Genomic DNA, 7,610 nt, shown 5'->3' with positions numbered 1-7,610 from the left:
ATGGGGAGGGTGGGTCTGAGTGGTCTTGGGTGGGATGGAGTTGGCCTGGGGTCCCACATCACACTGACTGTTCTTCCTCTTCTTTCTCTTTATTCCTTTTATTCTCTGTCACTCTCAATTCATCCTCCTTGTTCCTTCCATCTATCTGTACTTCTTCCTTTTTCTCCTCAGTCTCCAGCACCGCTTCGTCTGTCTTTTTCCTCTGTAGAGGGAAGTGAGCCATTTTGGCCACATTCAAAGCATCGCGGAACTCTGCCCTCTACTCATACTCTCAATACTATTTCTCCCAGCGTCACTGTCTCTGCCATATTTTCCAGCTGCTACACTTCCGCTTGGATGATAATTTCCAATGTCTTTCCTCTATATCCTCCTTCCTCCGTCTCTGTGGCTTGGAGGACAGCCACCTCCCCCTCACTACCAACGAGGACGGCTGCCACAGCCCAAGCCATTTCTATATCAGGTGGGATTGCTTCTACCCTCACCTTAGAAGTCTTTCTTCCAAGGTACGTGGCTATGGATAGGAGACCTGGGGGTTGAAAGTGTGGGTGGAGGGCAGGACACCCACCACGTTGTTTTAAATGTGACCAAAAAGGTCACATTCGAGCACACTGCCCTCAGCAGAAGCAGACGGAAGAAAGGATACTGGAAAAGAAGTAAGAAGTGGAAAAAGGAAAAAAAAAGAAGAAAGAGAAGACAAATGTAAGATTGCTGAAGGAAAAAGGAAAAGAAAAAAGGAAAAGTATATTGTGGAACACCAAACCTTACCCGCCCCACCCATACCCTCTACTCAGTTTGCTTGAGTGCTTGTGGATCATTTACTACATGTTTTCTTGGGTGGGTGGCAAGGCTTGCTTTGCTCCATGCTACAGAACCACAATGACAGGTAAGGTTTTCATTCAAATTAGCAGTGTTTTGCCTGCCTGCCTGCCTTCATGCTTGCATGAAGTTGGTCCTGATGTTTGGAGTTGACTTTGCTCATATTTTTGAGCTGAGGAGAAGCAAGGCTTACACCAGGTTCTGCATTCTGATGTTTTGTTTTCCCAGGATTAAAAGGGAATGTTGTATTGCTTCATGTTATCTTTTAGTTTGTCTTTGAAGCACAAGAGTGGCCTTCCAACTGACCTTCCTGTTGGGAACTGGCTAAAGAGGAGTTGCTTTGGAATTCTGTTATCATTCATATGCGAGAGATCACCTGACCATCTGAGTTGTATTTTGATGGGGTTCGCTTCAATACCTGATATGTTGCATTTTGTTAGCACCTCCCTTTTACAAATACAGTCACTTGGTTTTATGTTGCACATAGTATGCAAGCATTGCATATGAAAAGCATCAAGCTGCATGATGTACTCTCAATACAGAGTTCAGGATTCAGCACCATAAAGCAATGATGTCAAAACTATTGACTTATATTTATCGACTTTCACCTTCAGCAATACCGAAAATGGAACTAGCCTTTCCAATTCTGGACTCAATTTCTTTATCCATCTTAGCATCATTGGACACAATGGAACACAGATAAGTGATGGAGAAAACAATTCCTAATCCTTTCCCATCCACATATACAGTAGGGGCAACAGCAGGATGATGGTCACAAATGGGCTGATGGACAAGTTCAGTTTTCTTGATGCTGATGGTCAGATCGAAACCACCGTCCCCAAATTACTACCATTCTTTCCTCTACTCTCATCACTTTTCTCCCCCCACCAAATACATACAGAAATACTTACATAGCTAAATTGGTCTTCATACTGGCAAGAAGGGATAAACATTCTCTCTGTGATTCATCTAATTACACAGTATCACCTGATGATGCCCACAGATAATACGGACTATACTGTACTAACCCCAAAAATACCAACTCTGATGTCAAAATCATGTGATCTATGGAAATGCGTGAAGCGATGCATTAAATATTTATAAATTCCATCCTGGTATTATTGTTATTATTATATTTATGCCACATTATGTCAGTATAACTGTGATGCAACCCTGAAAATCTGACCCACTAGTCAGAATCATTAGATGGTAGCTGGCATAAGGAAATAGGAGCTTTATTTGCATATCCCTAACATTACCATAAATCAATCTAAAAGTTATATATACAGGATGTCCCAAAAGTCACTGATGAGTTTCAATTTTTAATAACTTCTTTAACTTTACAAATAAATACATGAAATTTTCGTACAATATAAAGGACATAATGGAAATTAAATATGCACAAGTCAAATTTTGCCACACCACTACATCACATATGAAAAATGACATCGCTTAAATGGCAGCCATTTTTGGCTTCGCATGCTTGTGCTCTTTCCAAAACTTGCACCAAAACACTCTCAAGAATTTCAGACACCACTTCTTTGATTTCTCTATTGGTGTTATCCAGCTGTACTAGGGTCTCTGGTTTGTTGGTGTAAGCCCTCTCTTTCGGGTATCCCCAGAAGAAAAAATCCGGGCTAGTCAAGTCTGGGGAACGTGAAGGCCAGTTGACATTGCCATAGCAGGAGATTATTTTCTTTCCAAAGCACTGCTGTAGTATTTGTATTATTTCTCTTGCAGTACGAGCAGTTGCCCCATCTTGCTGGAACCATGCGTGAGGTCTACTTTGAATGGCCAAATGCCAAAAGGTCTCAATCATGGATACCTGAAAGAGAGGGTCTACATCAACAAACTGGAGATCCTGGTGCAACTGAAGGAGAACATCAATAGAGAAATCAGAGATGTGGGGTCTCAAACTCTTGAGGGTGTTATGGTGCAATTTTTGGAAGAGCACAGGCATGCAAAGTTGAAAATGGCTGCCATTTAAGTGATGCCCTTTTTCATATGCGATATAGTGGTGTGGCAAAATTTGACTTGTGCATATTAATTTCCATTATGTGCATTATATTGTATGAAAATTTCATTAATTTATTTGTAAAGTTAAGGAAGTTGTTAAAAATTGAAACCCATCTGTGACTTTTGGGACAACCTGTATATATAATTAAACCTTGGGAGGGGCATTATGCCGGTAATAAACACATGCACTGGTTCAGTCCTTTATTAATTTATAAACAGTATATAGTTTTTTGTTAAATCATTTCATTGCACTCTTGCAATCTCTTCAGTAACTTGTCTCTCCACTTCCATTTATTTTGAATGTATGATTTGGCGTTGTTTTGAAGAGATTGCAAGAGTGCAATGAAATCATTTAACAAAAAACTATATACTGTTTGCAAATTAATAAAGGACTGAACCAGTGCGTGTGTTTATTACCAGCATAATGCCTCTCCCATGGTTTAATTATATTTCTTTCAACACACGTATCCACATCAAGAACCTTGCACACGAAATACACACACAAAACTGTATATATAATGTTAAAACAAAAACCACAAGTCATGTGAAAGACAGATACTCAGATTTGTGGTTTTCATATCTTTATATTATCTTTACTGTCTTAGCTGATTGAGTGTTATCTACCTGTTGAAGCTTTACCAAATAATACATACAGGGTGTCCCAAAATTAAGGCAACCAAACTTTTTCTATTTTGCCAAAGCAAAATATTGTTATATTTTGGGTCCAGGAGTTGCAATGCTGTGATAAAGGAAAAACACAATTATGACACTACATTTATTCAATATGACCACCTTCGTTTGGAATCACACACACATATAGACAAACACATACACAAACACACATACCCACAAACATACACACACAGACAAACACACACACACTCACACAGAAATACACACACATATACATACACACAGACTCACTCACAAACACAAATACACACAGAAACATATATACACACACACAAACACAAACAAACAAACACACATACATGCACACACACACACACAAACACAAACACACATATACACATACACACAGAAACACACACATGCACACACACCAACATACTCATACACACAAACATACACTCACACACACACAAATATGCACACACACACACGCATACAAAAACATACATACACACACAGAAACACACACACACACACAAATTTTGTACTCGGAGTTCGCTATACAGCAACGTAAATATAAACAGGATATACATCTGTTAGATTTGATACACAGAACAACACAAAATTGTATTATTGGTTGTAAAGCTTGGCCTATTTTCCTAAATAAATGCAGTCATAGAAAAGTGAAAGAGGATCTTACAGTGTGTAGTTGTATAACTAAGGTAGTGAACTGGCAGAGCCATTAGCATGCCAGGCAAAATGATTAACTGTATTTCACATATCTTTATGTTGTTGCAAGTTCAAATTCTGCAGAGGTTGGCTTTACTTTCCACCCTTTTGAGTTGTCAATGAAACAAATACCAGTGAAAGACTGAGGTTGATGTAATCGACTAAATGACGCCATCAAAAATGTTCAGTGCAAAGCCAAAGCCCCAGCTTTGCCACTCTAGCTACAACACTGATTAGACTCAGAGATTCTGTCACTAAATTGTTGTTGTTGTTGTTGTTGGCACTCTGTCGCTTACGACGTCGAGGGTTCCAGTTGATCCGATCAACGGAACAGCCTGCTCGTGAAATTAACGTGCAAGTGGCTGAGCACTCCACAGACACGTGTACCCTTAACGTAGTTCTCGGGGGATATTCAGCGTGACACAGTGTGACGTGACAAGGCTGACCCTTTGAATTACAGGCACAACAGAAACAGGAAGAAAGAGTGAGATAAAGTTGTGATGAAAGAGTACAGCAGGGTTCGCCACCATCCCCTGCCGGAGCCTCGTGGAGCTTTAGGTGTTTTCGCTCAATAAACACTCACAACGCCCGGTCTGAGAATCGAAACTGCGATCCTATGACCCTGAGTCCACTGCCCTAACTACTGGGCCATTGTGCCTCCACTAATGTAAGGTGTATTTGCATGAATACAAGCAACCAAAATGGGTTAACTCAGAAGGATATCAGGTGTAACAATAATTTCAAATTTTGGCACAAGGCCAGTGATTTCAGAAATGGGGGGCGTTAAGTGTATATCTTCGAACCCAGTGTTCAACTGGTACTTATTTTGTCAACTCCCAAAAGGATGAAAGGAAAAGTTGACCCCAGCGGAATTTGAATTCAGAATATAAAGACAGAAGAAATGTCATTAAGCATTTTGCTCAGCATGCAAATGATTCTGTTAGCTCAACACCTTGAAAATTTTAAATGTCGGTTTCAAATTTTGGCACAAGGCCAGCAGTTCCGAAGGGGGCCACCTAACTCCCCAGACTGCAACCCCCCCTTGATTATTATGTGTGGGGTGCAGTTGAGCAAGAGACCAACAAAACTCCTTGTAACATCAAAGATTAACTGAATGCAAGGATTACAGGATCATTCACCAACTTAAACAAGGAGACTGTCCAGAAGAGTTGCAGGAGATTCCAAAGTTGTCTGGAGGCCGTGGTTGAAGCCAATGGCGATTTTTTAAAATAAATTTACTCTTTAGTATTTCAAGATATTTTTATGTAATTTTGGTGAATAAATCTGTTAAAATGAGAAGTCAGTGTTATTTTCATTTTTGCGTAATTTAGACAACAGTTTATTCACTGCACCCTGTATATATAAGTTATAAGAAGGATAAAAAGGGAAGCTGAATGTATAACACATAACTTAGAAGCAGCGCTACAGATGTACCAACACACACGAGATTGAGACATAGCCGACCTCACCCACTTCTCATGAGGAATTCTGGAAAAGGCTTTGTGAGACCACTGATGAGTCGCTTCCGAAAAAATAAAAACCGTTGGAAAACCGATTATAGCAGCGACTCCATCTAAAAATATCTGAAGAAGGAATTGTATTCCGAAATATCATCGGACTATGGATAATTAAATTACAATAGGTATATAGCCTACTGTTTGTATTATAGTGCATTGTTGTACCATTCAAAACTCTTTATTCTTTACAAACAATACACAATGCTTCAAGCGAACTACAATACTCTCCTATGTTATAATCAAAGTTTCAATTTGAAATTTAAAATTCATCGTTTAAACTGTATTTTGAGTATGTCCCTAGTAGTGTGCCCGCAGAGAACGCTTACCTTTTATGGCTACCTGGCGTCATGCACAGTAAATGCACATTTGTCGCTGGATCTACATTAGGAATTTCTCAGTGCACATTGAGTGTAGCAGAAATAATTGATATAGAAGATAGAGTATGCTGGAAACTTTATTTATGAGATCTGGCACATTCTGTATTGCGCCCTTGTGGGTAGGAAACAATGTACTGAATTCTGGTGCATCCCACAGTGCAGAAGTGCCTTTTCGGATGACACAACATGGTTTTAAGTTGCATAAGTGACATTTCACTCATAGGCTTAGCTAGCTAGATCATGTTGGTGGTAGTAGTAGTCACATCTTAGATTGATGATAAATGAAAACTACTACCAACACAGTCTAGCTAAATCTATGAATGAAATGTCGCTTATGCAGCTTGAAACCGTGTTAAGTTGTCTGAGGAGGCACTCCTGCATTGCAGAGTGCATTGGAACTCATTAAATTGCTCCCCACCCTCTAGGAAGCAGTGCAGAATGTGCCAAAATGGTTGTTATGATAGATAAAGTTTCCAGTATACTCTATCTTCCATAACAATTATTTCTACAATATGTATATATGTAAGTATATATATATATATATATATATATACACACACAAACATACATATATATATATATATATATATATATACACACAAACATACATACATATATATATATATTGTCAATTAAAAAAATAAAAAAACAGAAAAAGACAAAGAGAAATGTGTGTGTCTATGTTTATGTATGTGTATATACACATATACATATATATATATATATGTGATGCCTTAAATAGATGTAATTTCCGAAGTGTCAAATTGCTGGACCATGTCATGAAAGTTACAGACTGAGTCATAACCCAATTAATTAAATAAATACAGGATTAACATAGATGACATGCAGTTTGGTTTTGTGCCAGGGAGAAGTCGTCTACTAATGGTGTCAGACAACTGCAGGAGAAGTATTTAGCCTAGAGTAAACCATTATACTTAGCATTTGTTGACCTGGAGAGAGTCTTAGAGTCATTTGCTCAGTGATTTGGTGATCCTTGCAGGAACCAGGAATGGCTTGTGAAGGCTGTACAGGGGTGTTGTCAGTAAATTTACCAGGGCTTGGTTCTCAGTCCCCTCCTGTTCATCATTGTATTTCAGACCACAACAGAGGAGTTTTAGACTGGCTGCCCTTGGAACCACTATATGCTGATAATCTCACTCATGGAAGGACCTGTCAGATAATTAGAAAAGGGCCTTCAAGTTAACCAAGATTCTAGTAAGCAAGAAAACAAATAGATCTCTACTCCCTTCAGGTAAATTGCACTCCTTGATATGAGAAAAGTGTTGGCAGAAATTTCATGTGCCCGCGGCATGTGTAAGGACTTTCGAGCGAGATCGTTGCCAGTGCCCCCAGACTGGCTCTTGTGCGAGTGGCACATAAAATACACCATTTCGAGCGTGGCCGTTGCCAGTACCTCCCGACTGGCCTTCGTGCCGGTGGCATGTAAAAGCACCCACTACACTCTCAGAGTGGTTGGCGTTAGGAAGGGCATCCATCTGTAGAAACTCTGTCAAATCAGATT

This window comes from Octopus bimaculoides, chromosome 23, assembly GCF_001194135.2.
Source record: "Octopus bimaculoides isolate UCB-OBI-ISO-001 chromosome 23, ASM119413v2, whole genome shotgun sequence".
In the NCBI taxonomy this organism is placed as follows: Eukaryota; Metazoa; Mollusca; class Cephalopoda; order Octopoda; family Octopodidae; genus Octopus; species Octopus bimaculoides.
This window is presented reverse-complemented; position numbering follows the sequence as displayed.